This window comes from Manis pentadactyla, chromosome 1, assembly GCF_030020395.1.
Source record: "Manis pentadactyla isolate mManPen7 chromosome 1, mManPen7.hap1, whole genome shotgun sequence".
Taxonomy (NCBI): Eukaryota; Metazoa; Chordata; class Mammalia; order Pholidota; family Manidae; genus Manis; species Manis pentadactyla.
The window spans coordinates 189,701,519-189,725,934 of NC_080019.1; the positions used below are offsets into that span (position 1 = coordinate 189,701,519).

Below are 24,416 nucleotides of genomic sequence, written 5' to 3' on the forward strand. Positions count from 1 at the left end.
TTTTCCTATATTAATTGACCATATAGAGTATGCATTAACTTTTATAAAAATTAATTTAAAATATTTAATGAATATAATAACAGGTATAGTTATATGATCTGCCCTCCATTGAAATCTACCAAGTATAGCTAAATCTTTACTTGATGAATTGTCTTCATATGCTCTTCAAGGTTTATTTGTTCAATAAACATACAGATATGTAACTTGATTGGATCCATTTTGATGTGGAACATAAATTCAGAGTATTTTTGCCACCAAATATTTTATAACACTTACTGATTTCCCATTTGTTGCTCTCCTAAATGTAGATCATGTTTTTTAAAGTTAATATAAAATTTTCCCAGTAAAGCCAAGCCCTTTCCCTGTACTTTGCCCTATGCATCTCTTCCATCTGGCTGTTCCAGAGTTATACCCTTTTATAATAAACTGGTGATCTGGTAAGTAAAATGTTTCTTCTGTGAGTCACTCTAGCAAATAAATGGAACCTAAGGGGAGGGTGGTGGTCTTTGGAATTTCCCATCAATAGCCAGTAGGTCAGAAGCAGAGGTGACAACCTGGACTTGTAATTGACATCTGAAGTTGGTGGGTAGAGGGAAACTTTTGTGAGAACTTAATCTGTGGGATCTCATGCTATCTCTGGGTAGTTACTGTCAGGACTGAGTTAATTGCTTTGTGGAGGTGTGGGAACACCCCCCAGGCTCATTCCATGTTGGAATTGGGTGCACACCACTTTATTCTCCAAAACTTGTTATTTTCTGTTTTTGTAATAGTAGCCATCCTAATGGGTGTGGACTCTTTCCCTTTAATAGTGAGTTTAACCCATTCACATTTAGTAGTTACTGATTCCTGACATCTTATTTTACGTTTTTTATTTCTATTATTTTCTTTATTCCTTAACTTTTCTATTTTTTATTAGATAGACTGAATTTTCTTTCTTTTTATCCCCTCTGTCCCATAGTTTGGAAAGTTATGCATACTATTCCTATTCATCTATTGAAAGCGCTTTATTTTTCAATCATTATTCAAAGCTCATATTTACTGAATACTTAATATATTCCAGTCCCTATGTAGACCTTTTATGTTGATTATCTCATTTCATCTGTGTAACAACTCTATGAGATTGGTTCTATTTTTTCACAAAATTTTTTTTAGAGTAATTTTGGATTTACAGTAAAATGCAAAGACAAGTTTGTGCTTTATTCACATTTCTTTAGCTTTTGTTGAATGTCCTTTGTCTATTTCAGGATACCACATTACATTCGATGGACTGTCTCTTTAGGCTCTTCTTGGCTGTAACAGTTTCTTGGTCTTTGTTTTTGATGACCTTGACAGTTTTGAGGAGATGGCCTGTAATTTTAATAAAACTTTTAAACATGCTTTTCTACAAATGTTTAGAATGAATCAGTATAACTTTTTTCCTCTGGAACAAGATAAGATCTTAAGCATCTCATGTTTTGTAGCAACAATCTGAAATTTTAGTTCCAGTTTATCATTAAACTCTTTTTTACATTTTTTCTGTTCAATTTTTTTGATTAAATGTCTTAACTTTAAGATTTAAGTATACATTTTATTAGTTTATTTTTCTTACCACTTCCACATGTTTTGAATTTTATTCTCTTTATTGGATTCCTTGTTTTTTTCCTGCAGAAAACTTTTTCAGGACGGATGAATGGGTTGTAAACTTTCCGAGTCCTTTATGTCCATATGCTTTAAATCTGCAAAATGAAAATAATAATAAGTACCTCACAGAGTTGTTAAAGATTAAATGATGCAGAGGTTTTAACATTTTCACAGAGTACCTGGCACCTTAAAAGCAATGAATAAATGTTAGCCCTTGTTACTACTGCAATGAGTACAGATTATTTTGTAATTATAAAGAAAAATGCACACAGACATACACAAATGAGGAGGAATAGTGGTGAGGAAGGTTATAATAAAAAAAGACATTTGATAAACCAATAGAACAGGTGACACAACCCTTATGATCAACTTGATAAATTTGGAAAGGGCCTGAGCATTTTTGCCAGGCAAACATTTTAACCTGTTATGCTGTCATCCGCAGTCCAGAAAGACACGTGGGTATTCGAAGCCACACAGTCCATCTGTCTCCTCAGAGGTCACCAGAGTTTATCATCTGTTGTGTACCCTTAGTATTAGTCAGGAGGTTTCTGGGGAAATGTCTTTCTAGTTACAAGGACTAGTTACAATTTAATTTAAAGATTAATGAGCACAAAATAACATTTGAGAAACACATGTCATGTCAAATGCAGAATGTGTCTTCCAAAGAGGGAGTTAAAAAGCATCAGAGTATTCTTTATACAGACCAAGATTTCTTCAATTGATTCTTTGTTATTCATGAGCAAGGAGAGAGAACAAATTGTTATGCCTGACACTAGATTTCAGGACTGGAATTTTGTAGTGTGATTCATGCAGCTATATTTAATATTTGCAGAGTCATAGAGTAACTCCTGTCAGAGCTCAGGGAAACCTTCACCCGGGGCGGATCCCTTCTCTATCAGTGCTCTGCTTAGAGACCCTTATCGGGTGAACTGCACACTTGAATGGCAGTCCTGTCCTGTGATTCCACAAAGAACAAAACGCAAAACCCTCTAGTTCTTTTATATTAATTTAAGAATGTGTTGCTCTTACAAAGATAAAGTGTTTACTGCTCTTGACCTTGTGAAAGGTCTGTGACCAGTTCAGAGTTTTTAATACCAGGGCCTCTGGTAGTTTCCTGTGTTCAGAGGGTGGAATCCTGGAACCTGAGGTACATACAAAAAAAAGGAAAAGAAAAGTCTGATTTTAAAAAATGTGTGGGTTTGTGATCATTAATTTAAATCTTATAATGTAATTGTAAATGTTAATGGCACAATATTTAAATAACAAAAGACATGGCTTCATCAATTTGTACTTTAAAAGCTTTCACAGGAAAGAGATAAAGGATAATGTGGCTAATAAAGGAAATGCTGATAAAGTATTAGAAAGATTGGAGCACCCCTGATGGCTTCATACTCCGAGGGGAAGCATGGGCAATAAGCAAACACAAAATACAACAGCTGGGTGGACTCAGCGGAAATAAGACAGGCTTTTTTTTTTACCCTATACATTCCCCTAAATAGAAACTAAAAGGAAAAATAAAATTGCTCCAAATCATGATGGGGAACATTTAAGAATTCTAATATTGTAAATAGATATCCATGCAAAGCTAGAACAGGACATAAAATTAATCCTTAAGTATCAACTAAGAGACTAATAAAGCAATAAAGATATTTCAGAGGTTTAAAGTAAGTCCTTAAACAATGCAAAAATCAAGACATTTTATCAGATGTCATATATGGCGACCAATACATACCAGGCTTTTTCCAAGATCAAATGATATGAAGTACTTTGTGCAGACGGGCCCATCTCTCTCTCCTGCTCCAGCAGCAGCAAAACCGCACCCCCCCTCCCTTCTCAGGTACAGATAAGCCCTCCTTGCCCAGGTAATTACCCATTGACATGGAGACAAACTTCTCTCCACCCCTGAGGAAAGATGCAAATGCACTAAAGCTGTACTTCTGTCCACCTCTGAACGCCTGTTGATATGCAGATGTACCAAAGCCAGGCGAGACATTCTGGAAATGTTACAATTTTACCCACAACACCAATTTTGACTTCTCCTTCTCCTGTTGTCTAATTGTGAAAAGATGTGTTTTCCAGATTGCCATTTAAAATTGTCATGGAAAATTTCAAACAGATATGAAGTTAGAAAGAATCATATTATGAACTCCACATACTCATCCCTTACTTCAGTCCTTACTAGCTTTTGGCCAATCTTATTCCATTTCTAATCCCACCCGCTCCCCTGATACGGATTATTTAGAAGTAAACTCCAGACATCATTATTATTTCAGTTAGAATTCCAAAAACATAAGAACTTTTCAAAAAGAACCTTAATACCATTCAGCATCTTAAAATAGAAAAATTCTTTAATTTCATCAAAATCAAGTCTGTGCTCCATTTGCCTGATGGTGTTATCATTTTTAAACAAGTTGTTTGAATCAGGATCCAAAAAAGGTCCATTCAGTGTGATTGACTAATATCTCTTAAGACTTTAAAAGTCTATGGGAGCTGCCGTGATCTCCCCACGCTCCGTCTGATCTAGAGCCAGTGACCAGCTGGGTGACCCAGCATTTCTTACCCTCCGCCTGAAAGGTGCCATCCTTCTGTGTTTCCCCCTTTCTCTCCCCTCCAGGCTCCAATGGATCTGAGGCTCTGAGCCTGACCCAACAAAGATTCTAGGATCTAGGAGGGAACGAGAAAACTGTTTTTAAAGAGCCCCTCCAACAGGACTGAGGGCATTTTCTCTTCCTTCCTTCTTACTAAAACTTTTATTGATCACTGGTATAAGACATGGGAAAGACACCCTCGTGGAAATTTCAGTGTAACTTTAATAGTTTTGGTAATATTCTCATTCCAGAATGTTTCAGAGGGGGAGCACTTTGCACAGGGATGTACAGTTGACCTTTGAACAACTTAGGGGTTAGGCTTTTGACTGCAGCCCCCATGTAGTCAAAAATCCTAGTACAACTTTTAAACCCCCAAAAACTTAACCACTAATAGCTTAATGTTGACCAGGAGCCTCACTGGTAACATAAACAGTCGATAGGCACATATTTTGCATGTTATGTGTATTATATACTGTATTCTTACAATAAAGTATACTAGAGAAAGGAAAAACTTGAAAAAAATGTGGCAAATATCTGAAAAATTTTCCGTCTTTCTTGCAAATAAAATATCTGCATGTAAGTGGATCCCCGCAGCTCCAACCTGTGCTGTTTAAGGGTCCACTGTACAAGCAAAAGTGAATCTTGACCAATTTCTGTTCCTACATTCAAAATATTCATAAGTTAAATGAAACAAATATTCACAGGCTCAGAAAACTAGGACAAGAAGTCAAGTCTGTAAGCCAAGAAAGAGAAAATTGTATATCTCCTTTATACCCATTTAAAAGAGGAAAAAGTCATCAGAGGGCACATCATTTCAGTAAAGGGAGATGGGGAAACACCAAGTAGGTATCCAACCAGCTATGCAACATGACCGCAGCAGCAACAGATGACAAAACAAATATTGTTTCTTGCTTCCCCCAGAGTTTTAGGAACCAGCTCATTGTACTTTTTGAGCAGTAAAGAATTTGACAGATGACTAAATCTACCCCACTCCCCACCTAGGTTTTCATAAATGAGAAAATGGCAGCCTTGAGGGGCTATGAGCTTTGCTCAGAGTTGAAGAGCCAGTAACCTGCAGAGTGGGTAACATATAGGCTACCTGACAGCTATTCCAGGGCTCTCTCCATCTCTCCTGCCTTCCTTCTATAGGTTTGAGAGAGAATCTACAAAGTACTGGTGGCAATTTGAAGGAGGTAATGCCAGCAGTAAAGGTGACCTGACATCACAGACATTCTTGAACCTGGAGATTCCCCTGCAGGAATAGTGCCTTAACCTTCCTGGTTCAATAGCTGGTCTGTGAAATAAACTGACAACAGGCAGATTAGCAGCAGACAAGTTGTATGAATGTTATTTGTTTTTGACCTTATGTGTATGGGGGCAACACAGGGTAAAACGTGAATGTTCAGTGAAGGGCTGCAGTTTGAGAGCTGATGTTTGTCTTCATAGGAAGGGGATCGGGGGTGTGTGTGACCAACTTAGTGCAGAGAAGTGATTTGCAGGAGGCTGGAGGGCCCTGCGGCCAGCTTGGGACAGCGTGTCTGGGTGGGGTGCCGCCTTCTAATCCCTCTCCTGGGGCAAGTCAGTCTTCCCTGCTGGTGCCACTCCAGTGCCTTCAGTTCAATCACCCGTGTACCAAAGCCGCATATTGGTTGGCGTGTCCTGAAGTTCCCCACCATTAAATGTATTATGCATTTGTCGAGTACTTCTATGCCCCAAGAACACTTGGAGAGCTTTCGCTTGCAGCATTAGGCCTCCGCAAACTCTTTTCATGCTGCCGTTTGTCATCACACAGGTTGCCCGGGAAAGGAGGGTCTCGGCCATCCGCGTTGGCGCTGTGTTCGCACCGTGGCTCCTTATTTGCTCCTCGTGCTGTCCCAGCCTCCTTACCTCCCCATCACAGCCAGGGTTCGACTTGTTTTGTTTAGACAGTGGCCAGAAAGTTAAAAAGGGACATCCCCGGGTGTGCAGGCAGCTCTCTGTCCTTGAACTCTTTGTTTCCCACTCCCTTCAAAGGTCTTAGTTTGAAAGGTACTTGTCATTATCTACTTGTTCTACCCCCTTGTTTTTTATAGATAAGAACACTGGAGCCTAGAGAGGCAGAAGGCTTGCTCAAGGTCACCTGAAGTGTCAGTGGCAGATCCAGGCATGGAAGCTGGGTCTCCACGGCGCTATATTTGGACCTTGCTTTATCACAAAGGAGAATAAAATCTATGCAGCTACCGCGGGACTTGTGCAAAACAACTTCCGTTTGTGGTTGAGATAACTGACACAAGAATTTTCAGTAACAGAATTTCTCAGGTTGATGAGGGAAAAAAGTCCCCACTGGAAAAAGATTTAAAATGAAAAGCTGTGGAAATATATGCCTTTCTGAGAAAAGGTGTTTAACCTGCTTCCTGGAGGGACCGTGTGATGGGACGTTTAGGAAGCACAGGCTAACCCAGTTCACAGAGGCAACACATCAAACTCTGGCCAAAGGAGACCTGAGAAAGAGCTGTCGTTTTACTAAATGTAAACAAATACCATCTTCCTTTTTTCCATTTGATTTTACTTTTTAAAGTAATATGTGCACCTAGGAACAGTTTCAATAGGAAGCTGAAGCTAATCATGTGGAAGCCTTTAGCTTGTGAGCCCTTCTACAAGACAAATAGAGTTCTCTCCAGAAGAGTGTCGTGGAAAACAAAAAAGGCAGGAACTGTTCTGTAATTTAAAAGTCCAAAGAGATAAAGCAACCAAAAGCAAATTGTGAAATTTGATTAAATCCTGGATGGAGAACAAGATATATAAGTGGCATTTTGGGGTCCATTGAGGACATTTGACTGTGGACTGTGTATCAATTCACATAGGGGATCACAAGGGGTTATTGTTCATTTCCTTAGATGTGGTGATGATATTCTGAGTACAGTGGAGAAGGTCCTTGCTTCTCAAGAGACACCAGCTGGAGTATTGTGAATGAAGCATTGTGATGTTTTCAGCTCACTTCGAGTGTTTCAGAAAAAACAAGGGAGAGAGAAAGCCAATGGGGAATCCAGGTTGAGAGTGTATATATGTTTATTGTACTGTATTTAACTTTTGTACAGATTTGAAACGTTTCCAAGTAAAAGTCAGAGAAAACAAGTCTAGTGCAAAAAGTCTCTTTACAAAGAATGTGGTCTCCTGTTTCCACCCACTTCCTGTTTCCCAGGATATCTGCTTTCAATGTATTTAGTTGCTTGTTCTGGTGTTTACCTACAAAGTTAGAAATAAATGCAGATTCTGCTATTTCTTGAGTTTATAATTTTAGATCTATGGAATAACTTGAGTATAGTAGGTGACCATTTTAGCTCTTTTGTATTGAGATCTATAGTCAACCCTTTTACTATCATAACTAAATTATAAAGGACCATGTACTGATTAACAAACAGTATGCAGTGACTACAGTTCTCATATTGTAAAAACTACCTTTTTATTGCACTTAATTGCCTTATTTCTTCTGTTGCTTTGCTTTTTCTGCACTGTTGTTAAGTGTTTTCTCACCTAAAAATAGCAGCCCTGTAAAGTCCCAGTCATTGCCACTTCCCCCCAGACGATCTTTATCAGATGCATTTTCCTTCTGAGGGCACCTGGTGTGGAGCTCTCTGACCACCTGTTTGGCCTGGGCTGCATGTCCCCGAGGTCTGCTGTGCAATTATTAACTGGGACTTCCCTCAACACCACCCTGGGAATTCCCACTGCATCTCTGCTTGTTGGGTCCCTAGACTCAGGACGCCATGGCTTCTTTGGCTACCTTATCTTAAAAGCTATCTGTGTTTTGTTGAGAAGGCGAATTCCATTCCAGTTCCTGACCCTTTATATGAGGCCTTCTTTTTCTCTCTAAAAATTCTTGGGATACTTTCTTCTGTCCGATGTCCTGACATTACACCATGGTGTTCTTTGATGTTGGTCTTTATGCATTCATCATGCTGGATGCTCAGTGGAATTTTTTATTCAGAGACTCATGTTTTTCGGTTTTTGAAAAATTTATTGAACTATTTATTCAATAATTTCTTCTGTTTCATTTTTTTCTGGCCTATCTTTCTGGGATTTTTTAGCCATATATTGAACTTCCGCATTGGCCTTCCAATTTTGTTACTTTTTTCCCCTGTGGAACATAAGCTTTTTGTTTTACTTTCACAGTTATCTTAATTTTTCATCTCTTTTACTATTTTTTTTCTTTTTTGCTATTATATGTATTTATATCTATCATATTTTTAGTTTCTAAGGACTCTTATTCTCAATTTTAAGAAAATAGTTTGTTCCATTTTAAGCATCCTATTCTAATTTCATGGATACAATTTCTAATTTTTCTGATGGTATATTTAAAAATTTTTTAATTAAGGTTTAATTTGCACGTAGTAAAGTATGCAAACATTAAGAGCACAGTTCAATGAATTTATATATAAATATGAATAATACATATAATATATTGTTATACATATTATATTTCTATACAATATCATTATATTTATGATTAAAGAAATTTTTATAATTGTGTATAATTATTTCTTATATGTAATAACTATATATAATTCAATAAAATTAATTAGGTAAATATGATATCTAACATGCATACATTTATAATTCAAATATAGTCACATAACCATCGATCCAGATCAAAATATAAAACACTTCCAGTGCACTGCCTTGTGCCATCCATCAGGCTGCCTTGTGTCCCTCCCCCATCAAGTTTCCCCACAGAAATAACCAATATTATCACCTCCATCATATTCCATTTTTCTCCTCCTTTAAGTTAGATATCCTTGTATAATTTTTAGTGAGAGAGCTCACATGAGGCATCCTTGACTTATCACAGTCTACTCTGAATTAGTACTTTTACCATTTACAAACAATGTAAGAACCTTGCAGCAGCTTAACTCTCCTGCTTCTTTCCTGCTCTTCGTGCCCTTCTCTTCATGTATTGTTCTCCTATTTATGTTACAGGCTTATACAGTCAATAGTCCTGTATATTTTCCCCTTTATTACCTTTTTCAGTGCTCTTCAGTGCTTCTTGTAATTCTCATCTTCTTTCAGTGACCAATTTCCTTCAATTTCAAGTTTCTATGGTATTTCATTGAATACAGAGCTGTTAGCAACAAATTCTCCTGGTTTTTGTTTATCTGAAAGTGACTTTATTTTGCTTTCATCTGAAGGATATGTTCACTAGGTATAGAAGTCTGATGGCAGGATGCCTTTTCTTTCTTTTAGCACTGGAAAGATGCAGTTCCATTATTTCATGGCTTCCATAGTTTCATTGAAAAATCAGCTATAAATCTAAATGTAGCTTCTTAAAGATATGTTTTTAACTCAAATGGCTTTTTTTTATGTCTGTATTTCAGCAGTCTGCATATAATGTGATTGAATATACATTTCTCTGTATTTATTATGCTTTCAGTTTTCCAAGCTCCTTCAATCTATGATTTAAAGTTTAACAATCTCAGGCATTATCTCTTCAACTGTGGCTGCTGCCCTATTCTTTTTCTCCTTTCTACTTAGGACTCTAATTGCACATTTGTGAGACCCTTTGCTATGTCTCACCAGTCTCTTATGTCAATTTTTGGTGTTTTTTCTCCTTGAGCTTCAGTTTGGATATTTTTCTACTAATCTTTCCTAAATTTTATTATTTCTATTTTCAGCTATGTCTAGTCTTTAAATTCTTCTCATAAGTTCTTATATTTTTCAGTCCAAGAATGTTCATGTTTCTTTCCATAGATTTCAATCTATAAATGAATTCTATATTGAAATTCTCCATTTTTTAATCCACATTTTCCTCCATTTACTTTTACACAGTATTCTTAGTTAAAGTCCTTGTCTGCTAATTCTGCTATCTGGATTATTTGTTGGTCTGCTTTTATTGTTTATTTATTTATTCATTATTTCTTATGTGGTTTTGCCACTTTGAAATTGTTTTTTTAATTATATGTCAGACATTATGTACAAAACAACTGTAGAGTCTCCAAGTGATATTATCTTCCACTAGAGAGAGCTTCATTTTTCCTATTTGAGGTATACAGTATGAGCAGTGAATCACCTCAGTCTAATTAGGAGTTGAGGTAGATCAGGATTGGGTTGCAATTTTAGTAAGGCTCATTCACCTGTGGTTCATCCATAACATATGTCTTGGTAATCTCCATCTTGACTTATAATTTTTAATTTATTTCTCTCAAATGAAAGCCTTAAATTTTAAAAATTGTTTTTATATGTTGGGGTTTCTTAGTTGGCAGTCAGTGAACATCCTCATCTCTTACCTAGCTTATGAACAGTTTGAAGAGAAATGATGGAGGCCAAACTATTGTCATTTTTAATGATAGAGGCCAAGCTAAAAAACAGGTTTTAGGCTTGTTCATGAAGTTAGCTTGTCAATAGGCAAACTTTCTTATCTACTACCAGTTAGTCTTTGATGGGATCAAGTTTCCCTATCTAGGGGTACTATCTCAGCATGAGAGCACAGTAGAAAATTAAAAAAAAAACACACAGCCAAATCCACTTGTTTATATATTTTCTGACTGTTTTCAAACTCCAGTGACAGTGCTGAGTTCTTAGGAAAGAGAACACTGTATGGCTTTCAAAGCCTAAAACATTTCCTACCTGGTGCTCTACAGATAAAGTTTGTTGACTCCTATCTTAGGCCATAACTGACTCTATACCACCTTTTTCTCCTCTCTTTCTTTCTGAGGTTTTTAAAAGAAAGAAGGTCTAAGTTGACAAAAGACCAGCTACATCCTGCTCTGTCTGTAACAAATGTCGACACCTTTGGCTCTCTGGCTATTTGTCAAGGCTGTTTCTTCCTTTTAAACAATATAGCTTCCAATCAGAAAAGCAAGACATGGTGTCCACCTGGGAGTTAGATGGAAACAGGACATCTACTATCAATAGAGCATGGGTTTCCTGCAAGACAAAGTCAGGCAAGGTTACCCGTAAATTCTCCCAGCAACTAATAGCCAAGACATCTCAAACAATAAGGCAACCTTGAGTTCATTCTCTCTAAAGCTTGAGAGTCTCACTTTGGACAGGTGGAGTACTTGTTTATCCACACCATATCATAAATATATCTCTACCAGCATGGATTTATCAATTTGGCTAGAGACACCTTTGGCAATCACTTTGATTCATTCAGCTCGTTTACTCTTGAACCCACAGTCATCTAACACACTAGCAGCAGAAGCTCTGCTAGTTCAAATGTGCTATTTACCCTTCTATAAAGAACAGTTGCTGGTGTTAGTTGTGGATTTGGATAAGGAGGGCCTCCTCAAATGGCTGCCTATCCAAGATTTTTACACCTGCATGAAAATGAGAATGCTAAGAAAATGAGTTAATGTTTTTCCATGTTGGTTTATCCATATTTTACTTTTAAATTATCCATTCTTATGGGGAGTGGCTGGCACATGTCATCATGATGGAAGCAGTCCTATAGACTTTAGGATGAGTAAAGAGACAAGCTCTCATGTGACATGGACTCCAGCAGTTCCATGGGTAGTAGTGGTGATTATGATGATGATGCCTGAGATAGACTAAATTATCAGCCAGTATATTCATCAGCTTTCTCATAGGGCTCATCCTGCAGGAGGATTTTATGTCCCCTTTACATCATCCTTGGCCATACAACTTGCTTCAACCAAAGGGATGCACACTATGCGGAAGCAGAAGCTTTAAGAGCCGTTGCATATTCCTTTCCTTTACCTAGAGTCAAAGATGTCTCAACCGAGAGTTTGCTTTCAGCCTAGGTCCTGGAATAAAGAATATGTGCTGTGGAGCCATAGGTGGCTGTGACAAATACGTGTTTGAAGGAGACATTAGTTGTAGCAAGCCACTGAGATTTGGGGGCGATTTGTTATTACAGCACAACTTAGTGAAAGCCAAATATTATGATAATAACTTGAATTTTTGGTGATTTGTTTGTGATGTTCAGAGCAACAGAAAAGTTATATTCCCCTAGCCAAAAAATGAGTAATGTGTGGGAGAAGGTGTATAACTTGCTTGGTGTTACCTAATCAATCAATAATTGGGATAAGATTTACCATCTATCTTCAAAACTTAACATTTCCTAAAATAAACATTAAGGACCATATGAGTAATATTCCTAAATCTCTCCTCAGGTCAGTAAGGTAAAAAATCATTGATAATGTTGTTTTAAAATATTCCCAAATTTGGCTTTTCATAACTGCTATGGGTGATCTATTTGACCATCTATTTCACCTGGGAGTGAAATGAGAAAATTTCACATATCTAATTTCACATATCTAATTCACATAACTTGGTATACATGAGAAAACTCAAATCCACAAGTACAATATATCTAAATGTATAAAATTTAGATAAATGTTGCAAATGCAAAAGAAGTACAACATATTTATTAAATAAACATATATACAATTTATCATACATTGTAGCAAAAGTACACAGTAACAAAGATGGTGTGACTTGCAGCAGTGATAAAAGAACAAACTACTCAAACACATGACATAGACACAGAGTGAAAAAAGACAAAAAGAGAACAGACTCTATGATTCCATTTATATGAAGCTCAATAACAGGCAAAATCTAACATGTCAGAAAATGGAGCAGGTGTGGTTAAGCCATAGGATGGTACTGATTGGGAGAGGGCAGGAGGGAGCTTCCTGAAGTGCTGACAATACTCTGTGCTGGTTTGAGTGTTGGTTAAACAGGTGTATATATGTGTATACATGTGTGAAAGTTCATCAAGCTGTCACTTAAGATATGTGTATTGACCTATGTAAATTATTCCTCATTTTAGAAAAGATTAAGGTATTGTGCTTTAAGATTCACTAATGATAAGTTGCCAGTGCACATACAGGGTATTTTGCAAATGTTGATTGTAAAATTCACTTTATTACTAAAACATTTAAAAGAGATCTTTAAGAGCAATGAGCTCAGCAACAAACTGACATCCAATAATAGAGTCAAATAGTTAACAGCACTAACTTGGTAGACATGAGAAAACTCAAATTGACAAGTAAGGTGTAACCTTTACTTTTAAAAATGTAAATGCTGTTTTCTTCTCCCAAAAGGGATGCCATGGTAGGCATAGTAAAATTCAAATTCAGAGTCTTTGATCAAAGACTGTATTTGATTCCTTTATATTAGGAAATATGATTAGAATATGAAGTGATTCATTTTGAGATTAGCAAGTATTAGAAAATGCTGTCCTATATGTTTAATCATAGATATGAAAAATGTTTACCTGGTTAGTTTGAAGCTTACCATGAATAAGGTGTGGCACTGCCTCATAAGAAGATTATAAAGGAATATGGGAACTGGTGCATTGTCCTGAGTGCATTGAAAGTATAATTAGCATTTACCAAAAACGTGTGTGAAGTAGATGCTGGATGGTACAGACTCTAACTCAAATGAGTATTAGTGCTCATATGTATTGCAGAAAAATTACCACACCAGAGACAATTGGGAAAGTTTCACAGGAGATAATAGGATTTGAATTTAACCTTGACAGATGGGTAGAATTTCAAGAGGACATGGGGTTTTCCAGGCAGGAAAGAGAGCAATAAAAATAAGAAATAGAGGCACAAATTCACTAGGCACATTTTGGCTACTGCCAGCGACTTGACCAACCCTGAAGGCTCTAGGAAGCGAGAAGAAGCGACAGGACTGAAAAGGTGAGTGCTGGCTCTGAATGTCAGACTGACAATTTTGGACCCTTAAGCTTGATGTGTAGAGCCACTGAGGATTTCTGAACTTGCTCTTAATATGATGCATATTATGTTTTCAGAACTTTACTCAAAGGATGCTTGCAAGATTAATTGGATGGAGGAAACCTTGGGATGCAGAGATGCCAAGCTACAAGCATGAGGTGGTCAGGAGAAAGCTCAGCCCTGCAGGGACTGTGGTACAAGTGGAGAGGCAGTGATGAACTTGCATGGCATCCTTTGGAAATAAATGACAAGGCTCCATTGCTGATCAGAATGAGCAGAACCGAGTGACAAGTGAGATAATAGTTTGATGTTGTCTGTTCTCTGGTGTGTCTCTCTGACTAGCTGGTGATGGCTGCCTAGAGCGGTGTACGGAGCAGGACTGGGAGTACACCTCCATGCTCTCCAGGAGACCCAGAGGACGATCAGCTGTCTGTCCTCCCTGGGCATGGGTATGGTGATGAGTGTGAGAAAGCCAGCCCAGCGGCAGCATGCCTTTGAAATGCCACTCAGCTTTGTCTCAATTCTTTAGTGAACCCAGCAATTCAATTCAAGTAGCACATGTTTGAAATATTTAAGAGTTGATTAAAAAACTTTTTTGGGCTTCCATGTCACCACTGACTTTTGGTCCTCCTCTTCCATCTAAGGCCACCTCTCAGCATCCTTTGACAAGTCCCTTCACCATCTGCCCTGGGCCTTCAGACATTGGGATTTCTGAGGACTTATCCTCAGCTCTCTCTCTTCACACCTCTCTTACCTACCTCCCTGGCTTCAAAAGTCACCTGAACACATTGAATTCAGAAATTTATCTCTAGTCTTTCTTATGAGCTCATGTGGGCATACACAACTCTATTCAACATCTGTTTTTGTATTAAACTCAGAAGATCCAAAACTGAACTCAAACTAATCCCCTCACTGACTCTCACCTCTTTCAGTATCTCCTGGCTCAGGAAATGGCTCTATTACCTATCAGGAAGTCACCTGTGGCAATCCCTCCTTCACCCTCCCTCCACTCTCTTCTACTCCCCCTCCACAGTGCCATCAATCACCAAGTCTGTGAAAACATAGAATCTCTCATTCTATTATTTCTCATTTGCTTCTTGAATCCATGCAATCATCTCCCTACTGCTAACACTCAAAGTCAAGTTGCCATGTTTTGTTTTGTTTTATTTCACTTCAGTTGCTATTATCAACTATCTCCACCCTTTTCTTTCTTAAAGTACTTTTTGGAGGCTGTATTGGCAATACCAACACATGACACAAGACTTGAAAGGTTCCACAAAAGAAAAGAAAGTTAAATCTTCTTATCCTTCCTTGTGTCTCAGTCACCCAGTTTCCCTCCTAGAGGTAGCCACTCTTACTGGTTTCTTGCAGAGTTCCAGAGATATTTTATGGAAATAATAGACCATATATATAAAATTTAGCTATATATATGATAATAACTATATATAAGACACTATATATGTTATATATGTGTATTCTTTAATTTTTTTCATGCAAATGTAGCATTCTCTACAGATTATTCTTCACTTGCCTTTCATTGAACATAGCTTGGAAATCTTTCCATTTCAGTATATGTGAACTTGCCTTATTGTAGTTAATGGGTGGCACTGTATTTTATGGGTTTTGTCAAATTTACTTAATTGGAGCCCTATTTAGATTGTTTCCAATCTTCTGCTGCTATAAACAGCACTGCAGTGAATGAATATAGCTGCACATGTGTGTTACTATATTTATAGTGTTTGGGGCCTTAAAAACATTTTCAGCTTTCATGTAATACAATTTGTCAATCTCTTCTTTTACAGTTTCAAGGATTTGTGTCATATTTAGAAAGGCTTTCTCTACTAAAAGATTATTTTTAATTTTTGCATATTTTTCTTCTAGTGCTTATAAGGTTTATTTTTCACTTTAAATTTTTCTATTTTTTAGCAATTGATTTTGGTGTAAAATCCAACTTCATTTTTATCCAGATGGTTGTTCTGTTGTAGCAACATCATTATGGAGTAATCTATCTTCTCTCCACTGATTTGAAAAGTATTCTCGTTAGATATAAATGAGTCCTATGTATGCGGTTCTGGCCCCAGCCTATTCCATTATGCCTGCCTTTTCATGCACTAATATCATACTCTTTCAGTTATTGTGGCTTTGTCATTTGTTTTAACATGTGCTACACTAGTAAGTAACCCCTTCTTACGATTCCTTTTCAGGATTTTCTTAGCTTTTGGTAATAATAAATCATTTCATCTAAACTTTAGAATTAATTTGTCAAAAAAAAACAATACCATCTTACTACGTTGATGGACAGTGACTGTAATGGGGTGGGTGGGGGGGACTTGGTGAAGGTGGGGAGCTTAGTAAACATAATGTTCTTCATGTATTGTAGATTAATGATAACGAAATTAAAAAAAACAATAGTCATTGAATATTTTATCACTTTAAATTTACATATATAACTTGGGGGAGGATTATATCTTTATATTATTTAGCTTTCCTATCCTGACACAAATTATAGCCTTTCTAATAGCATTTAAACATTTTATTTATACAAATCTTGCACGCTTCATGGTAAGTTAAATTTTACTTGTTGCACTTGAGGAAGGGTTGTTTTTTCTAACAAGTCAGCTTTTTTATACAGGAAGCTTGCTGTATTTCTTTATAATAATTTTTACCCAGCCACCTCACAGAATTCTCTTATTCTTTGTAGTATTTTTTTTTCATTTGGTTCTCTTGAACTTTCTGTGTAAGCAATCACATCATTTGCAAGGAAAAATTGCACAAACCAATATTCTCAGAAAACTCTCAAGTAGTAGCTATGATATAGGATATCTTTATCTTGCTCCTGACATTAGTAACAATGCTTTGAGCATGGACTTGAACAATGTATTTAAATTATGCTTTTCCTCTGATTCTTGCTTTAGCTATAGCTCAGGAGTTCTGAGTTAATTTTTTTATTGTGCTTATTTCTCTAGAAATAATGCAACTTAGATTTTATCTCTTCGGTAACACAAATGTTAAGAAAGAAACTTTCAACTTCCAGGAGGTAAAAGCTTTTGTTTTTAGTGTATTGCTAATATCTGGTTATATCACACTGTGATCAGTGACTGCTTTTTTGAGTTATTCCTATTTTGGGGAATTATTGGTAATTTAAAGGAAGAATTGAGATTTTATTTGTGGCCTAACATGTTGTCAGTTTTTGTAAATATACTGTAGGCACTTAAAGAAGCTTATTTTGAGAATAGAGCATATGTATCATTTTCATCTACCTCAATGATTACGTTATTTAGGTCTTCTGTGTCCTTATTTGTGTTTATTAATCTGATCTGCTAAGAACTAAGAGTCTTCTGTCTCATTCCTTGTGTTTCTAGTAATTTTTGTTTTGTGGCTGTTCATAATTTTTAGAAGTGTTCTTTGTATTTTTTTGCCCTGAATTGACCACTATGTAATATAAAGATCATGACTTGCTATCCTTTATTTTGCATTTGCATCATATATTCCTTTACCAATTTGTTATTTGCAATCACTGTGTAGAACAGTCCAGAGTATTCCATCTCACCCAGAGAGAAAGCAAAATCTTTCCCATGGCCTACAAAGTCCTGTGTGGCCTGGTTTTCCCTGACCAACCCATGTATAACAGCACTCCTCATTCCCCACCCACCTATGGGCATGTGTTCAGCAGCTTAATTTTTCTCCATTGAATTCATCGTTATCTGACACACCATATATTTACTTGTTTCTTCCTTTATTATCTGCCTTCTTCTAATCTGAAGTTTTTTGGGGGTGGGAACTGTGTTGTTTTGGTTCACAGGTATCTCTCTAGCATCTACTGTATACCTGGCACATAGTAGGACAGTATATATTTTTTAGTGAACAAACAAATCTTTCTGGGTCACTATGTTTTAGGTGTGTCTCTTATAGACAGTTTGTCTGCACCCAAACTGAGATTATTTTTTCTTTAGATACCATATTTTGACTCCTTACTATAAGCCATGTTAGAATTAATTTCCTGTCTGCCATGCAATTCTACTTAATTATGAGGTTTTCTTTTAATGTTTATTTTTATATCTTTATATATGCCTATGCCTCATTTATCAGCTTTAAGTGATATCTTTTTTACCTCTGGCTATAAAAAGAATAAAGGAAATATATTTCCCATCTTCTTTCCACATTGCCTACCGTTTTTCTAAGTTATTTCTTTTTTATATTCTCAGGATTTTTAGTGTCATTATTTTGTTTGGTAAATTCTCTCTATTTGTCATCCAGTTAAATGGATTTAATGCTCCTTAGTGCTTAATATTTGGTTCTTTTATCTCTTAGTTGGCTGAATTTCTTTCGGTAGCAACTTCTTTAAAAATTGTTCATGGGAACTGTAGTGCCATGCATAAAATCCTCAGATTACACATACTTTCTTTGAGGATGCTAAGAATGCTCATTGGATGCTGCTGTGGAGAAATCTGAGGTTGGCCTGGGTCTTTCCTCCTTAGGTAGAATGACATTCTTTATATATAGTTTACTGAGGAAAACCCCAGTTTCTGCTTATAATGACTAATAATGTATATGTTGATTATATAATTATTAATAATACCATGGTTACTCTCATAACTGTCCCAGGTAGAACAACAAATTATATGGTCACCTACTTATGGATAACTTGATATTTTAAAAAGATGCTTAAAGAATTATTTGTCATCGAAGACCAGAAATTTTGATATTAGGTCTTAATGTTTATCCTTTTTTATGGGTTCTTTTTTGGCACAAGAGATTTCCTTGTAGTTTGTAGATTGACCTTTTTTATTTTGGAAAGTTTACTTGAATTACAGTTGACCCTTAACAACTTGTGGGTAGGGGCACCATCTCTCCACACAGTTGAAGATCCATGTATAACTTTTGACTCTCCATAATCTTAACTACTAGTAGCCTTCTATTTTCCGGAAGCTTTAATGCTAACATAAACAGTCAATCACAAATATTTTATATGTTAGATGTATTTCATACTGCAGTCTTAGAAAAAGGTAGCTAGAAAGAAAATGTTTTTTCCAATTGTTTCAAATCTCCAAAAAATTATGCAATATATTTATCAAGAAAGTCTACATATAAGTGGACCCATGCCGTTCAAACCAGTGTTGTTCAAGGGCCAATTGTATATCTTTAAGTATTTTTGTTCTGCACTCCCCCTCGTTTTTTTTTCTTCCAATGGGATGAAAGTTATGCATGTTGAATATTCTTTGCCTTCCACATATAAACATATTCTTTCTAATTCATTAAAATATTTATTCACTTTTATTTCACTTTTTCTTGTTTCTCTCTTTCCAATCCTCCATTTCCTTTATTATGTTTTTTTCACAGTGTTCGTTCTCCTTGTGTTGTCTTTCAGTTTGGCCTTCATTTCCAGGATTATTTTTTCCTAAGCTTTCGTTCCTTTAGGTTGTCTGGGCATCTTTCCTGAGATCTTGTACCTCTGTTTGCACTCTTGGATTATAGAGGAAAGAAACTCATTAGACTTTCATGACTCAGTGTTGTCTGTTCAGTTTTCATCTACTCTATCACAATTTTCATCAGCTTCATGGCAATATTTTTCTATTTAATGTTAATCATTTGCCATCTTTTTTCTCTTTACCAGGTACTTCTGGCAATTTAATTATATAGGTTCTATTTTAATTTGTTTTTAAATTATGAATTTTGCTTAACTAAGTTTTTTATGGACAAGCAAATTTCAGAAGATTCCGATGGAGAAAGGGTCAGGGCTATGTTTCTGAATAACAAAGTGTTGTGTGCCTGAATGTAGTCTTTTCACCTTTATTTCTCCCTCTCATCAAAGATCATCACTGCATTCTGCCCATGATGCTGAGACTCCCGCTCCATGATTTCTCACCAACAAGATGCCTCTGACAAATACAGCCTTTCCATGTGACTCTTTACTTGGTACCATATTCCTTGCCTATCTAGAACCTGTGTCCATTTAAACTATTACAATTACAAAAAGATGATGCTGGGAAGATAATAGAGAAAATACAATGGAATTATAAATTTACTTGATTTATCCAAATGAAAGTGGAAAAGAAAAAAACAAAGGGACAAGGAACAGATGGCATAAGTAGCAATCAAATAGCAAGATGGAAGCATAAACTCAATCATGTCATACATTAAATTAAAGTAAAATGGACCAAATTACAACTTAAAGGCAAGGATTATTAAAAGATCCAACTATATACTATGTCACAGAGTCACACTTTAAATATGAAGGCAGAGGTGGAAGGGTGAACAGATGAGGAGACATACAGATGGAAAATTACATATTATGTAAACACCAGCAAAATAAGGTTGATTTGGCAAATTAATATCCCCCAAAATAGATAGAAAGGCAAAAACTACCACCAGTGATAAAGGGGGACATTTCATACTACTAAAAGGGTGAATTCAACAGGAAGATAGAAGATTAGAAGATTCATAAATGTATGTGTATCTAATAACATATCTCCAAAATGTAAAATGCAAAATTTAACAGAAATTAAAGAGAAATAAACAAATCTGCAATCACAATCGAAACAAATCTACAATTATATGTCTCAAAAACTGATCAAATAAGCAGCCACAATCAGTAAGGACACAGATTTGAACAGCATTTACAGCTAAACTGACCTAATTGACATTTATAAATCATTTCACCCAACACAGGCAGAATACACATTATTTTCAAGCACCCAGAGAATTGTCATCAAAATAGGCTATATCCCAAGCTATACTGAGTGCAAGTCTTAACAAACTTCAAAGGATTGAAATCATGCAGAGAATGTTTTCTAACCACAGTGGAATTAGGTTGAAATCAATAATAAAAACTAACCTGATTAAGCAACAAATTCCTAACTAATCCACATGTCAAAAGAAAAGCACAGTGGAAATTAGAAATACTTTGAGTTGAAATAATAATCAAAATACAATCTATCAAAATATGAAGGATGCAGTTTGAGCAGTGCTTAGAAGATAATTTTTATTTATTTATTTTTATTTATTTATTTTTACAGAAAGAACATTATGTTTACTAGGTTCCCCTCTTCACCAAGTCCCCCCCACATACCCCTTCACAGTCACTGTTCATCTGCATAGTAAGATGCTGTAAAATCACTACTTGTCTGCTCTGTTGCGCAGCCCTCCTTGTGCCCCCCATGCACTATACATGCTAATCGTAATGCTCCCTTTCTTTTTCCCCGCCCTTATCCCTCCCTTCCCACCCATCCTCCCCAGTCCCTTTCCCTTTGGTAACTATTAGTCTGCTTAGAAGATAATTTACTGATTTAATGAATAAGGTAGAAGAAATTTGAAGATTAATTATTTAAACTCCATCTGAAAAAGCTAGAAAAATATGACCAAATTTAACCCAAAGAAAGGGAAAGAAATATTTAAGAGCAGAAATCAATGAAATGGAAAAATAAACCTATAATAGGCAAAATCAACATAATCAGAAGTTGGCCTTTTGAAAAAATTAACAAAAATAATATAATGTTTATAAGACAGATGAGTAAAAAAAGAGAGAAAACACAAATTATCAGTATCAGCCAGAAAACTGAGATAGCACCACAGATCCTACAGATATAAGGATAATAGAAGGAAATTAGAACAAAATTAATTGATAGATTAAAAAAGATGGAGAAATTCTTTGAAAAAATCAGTTTATCTAAACTGATACAAGAAGCAATATTTGAATATTATGTCTGTTAAAGAAGTCAAATCTGTTATTGAAACCGGTCTCTCCATAAGAACTTCAGGTCAATTCCTTTACTGTTAAATTCTTCAAAAAATTCAAGGAAGAAATGATAGCAATCTTATACAATTCTTTCACAGAAAGGAGAAAAGGGATATTTCCTAATTCATTTTATGAGGCCAATATAACTTTGATAACAAACTGACAAGAACATTATAAGGAAAGAAAACTACAGACCAATATACCTGATGAACACAAAAATCCAAAACAAAATATTAAGAAATTAAATCCAGCTATTTATGAAAAAGTTAACATATCATGACCAAGGCAGTTGAACATTTGAAAAGTAATTATTAATAAGAAATCACTAGCAAAATAAAGGAGAAAACCATAGGATCATCTCATTAGGTGCAGCCCAGTCACTTGGTAAAATTCAATACATATTCATGACAAACAGTAAAGTAAGAACAAAAGAAAACTTCCTTAATTTGATAAAACTATATGCAAAAGCCTATGACTAATATGCCAAATTCTGAATTGTGAAATACTGAATGTTTTTCCTCTAGGGTCAGACAAGAAACAATGTTTGCTATCACCACTTATGTTCAGCATTATACTGGAGGTTCAAGTCTGTGCAATAACGGGAAAAAATTAATGAAAGATGTGTAGTTTGAAAATGAAGAACTAGAAGCATTATTCACAGATAATATGATTGTGTACACAGAAAATCCAAAGGAACTTATAGACAATCCATTAGAACTAATCAATGAATTAAGTGAAGCTGTGGGATATGTGATCAACATACAAAACTCAGTTGTTTCTATTTATTAGCCACAAAAAGTTAGAAAATGAAATGTAAAAACCAAGAAAACTGTTTTAAAAAGCCCCTCCAATATTACTGAGGGCATTTACTTTTCTACTAAGTTCTGGAATGGTCACTGGTATAAGGCACAAGAACAACACTCTACTGGAAATTTCTGTGTAAATTTAAAGTAGTATCACTGGTAATGTTCTCATTCCAGAATGTTTTAGAGGAGGAGAACTTTGCACAGGGAAGCACAAGCAACAGTGAATTGTGAACAATTTCAGTTGTTACCTTCAGGGTATCCATAAGTTAAACAAGATAATTATTCACAGGCTCAGAAAACTCCAGGACAAGAAGCCATGGCTGTAAACCAAGGGGAAAAAAATTGGATATTTCCTTCATATCCATTTAAAAGAAGAAAAAGCCATCAGAGGGCACACCATTTCAGTAAAAGGAGATGGGGAAACACCACCAAGTAGGTATCCAACCAGCTATGCAACATGAACACAGCACAGATGACACAACAGATAATGTCTCTTGCTTCCCCCAGAGTTTCAGGAACTGGCTCTTCGAGTTTTTGAGCAGTAAAGAATTTGAGAGATTACTAAATCTACCCCACTCACCACCTAGGTTTTCATAAATGAGAAAATGGCAGCCTTGAGGGGCTATGAGCTTTGCCCAGAGTTGAAGAGCCAGTAACCTGCAGAGTGGTTGACATATAGGCCACCTGACACCCATTCCAGGGCTCTCTCCATCTCTCCTGCCTTCCTTCTATAGGTTTGAGAGAATCTACAAGGTACTGGTGGCAATTTGAAGGAGGTAATGCCAGCAGTAAAGGTGACCTGACGTCACAGGCATTCTTGAACCTGGAGATTCCCCTGCAGGAATAGTGCCTTAACCTTCCTGGTTCAATAGCTGGTCTGTGAAATAAACTGACAACAGGCAGATTAGCAGCAGACAAGTTGTATGAATGTATTTGTTTTTGATCTTATGTGTTTGTGGGGCAACACAGGGTAAAACGTGAATGTTCAGTGAAGGGGTGCAGTTTGCAAGCTAACATTTGTCTTCACAGGGAAGGGGGTCGGGTGTGTGTGTGACCAACTTAAGGCAGAGAAGTAACCTGTGGGAGGCTGGAGGGCCCTGCGGCCAGCTTGGGACAGCGTGTCTGGGTGGGGTGCCACCTTCTCGTCCCTCTCCTGGGACAAGTGCCACTTGTCCCCTGCTGGTGCCATCCTGGGGAGGGGACGGGCTACAGTGAGCTCCTTCTGGCGGGTCTGCCTTTCGGTAGGTACAGGGCTCCGAGAAGGGCTCCCCACACCGGCTGTTCCTCCAGCACCTTCAGCTCGATCATCCATGTACCAAAGCCGCACATGGGGTGGCGTGTCCTGGAGTTCTTTATGGGAAACAATCTTTATTCAAACTTTTGCCTCCTCCTCGAATTCTCTCTCATTCCCACTCTGCAGATATTCCAGATCACAAAGTCAAAGGTGGGAGGGTGGATGAGTTGAAAAGAATGTACATAGAGAGAAGCTTCACAGGCCATGGACCTCGGACTTTCCTAGACAGGGTTCATCTGCTCTTTCCCAGTCTTGAATTCATCATGTTGTAGTTTGTTTGTCTCCTTGTTGGTCTTCTCCACTGGTATTGGACTCCTTCAGGATTAGGGGCCAGTCTAACTCCCCTTTGTATCCCAGCACTGACCAGGGCATCTGACACAGGGCAGACCCTGAACAAATTCACGTGCAGTCAGTGAGTAGTTATGCATTTCACAGGAGGCAACGCAATTGGTAAAAAATGACGGCAGCATCCATGCAAGCATCACCTAAATGCCAGTGTAGGAAGAAGGGTTCTGGTTTGACAAGTTCAGATCTCTGGGTTTTTTGTTCCATTTACTTATATTTGACCACTCATGGTCTGAACCTTCTTCTTGAAAAAAGTCTTTAATATACAGAGTTGTAAGCTGTACATTGTACTTGCATGTATGGGTAGCTCACGTGTATGAATGGTGTTTCATACTTGCTTTTCTCTCT

General features: G+C 36.7%; 2 long non-coding RNA genes across 3 annotated transcripts in view; one reads left to right on the plus strand and one right to left on the minus strand.

The window, feature by feature from the left end:
- Nucleotides 1-24,416, plus strand: part of LOC118919412 (uncharacterized) — a 64,845-nt gene that overhangs the window by 35,325 nt on the left and 5,104 nt on the right. The gene's annotated exons all lie outside the window — the stretch shown is intronic.
- LOC118919360 (uncharacterized) lies at nucleotides 1,126-24,414 on the minus strand. Its single transcript, XR_005027480.2, has 3 exons — nucleotides 22,678-24,414; nucleotides 1,589-1,715; nucleotides 1,126-1,347 (listed from the first exon to the last, which is right to left on the minus strand). It is a non-coding gene; the product is annotated as an uncharacterized LOC118919360 (long non-coding RNA).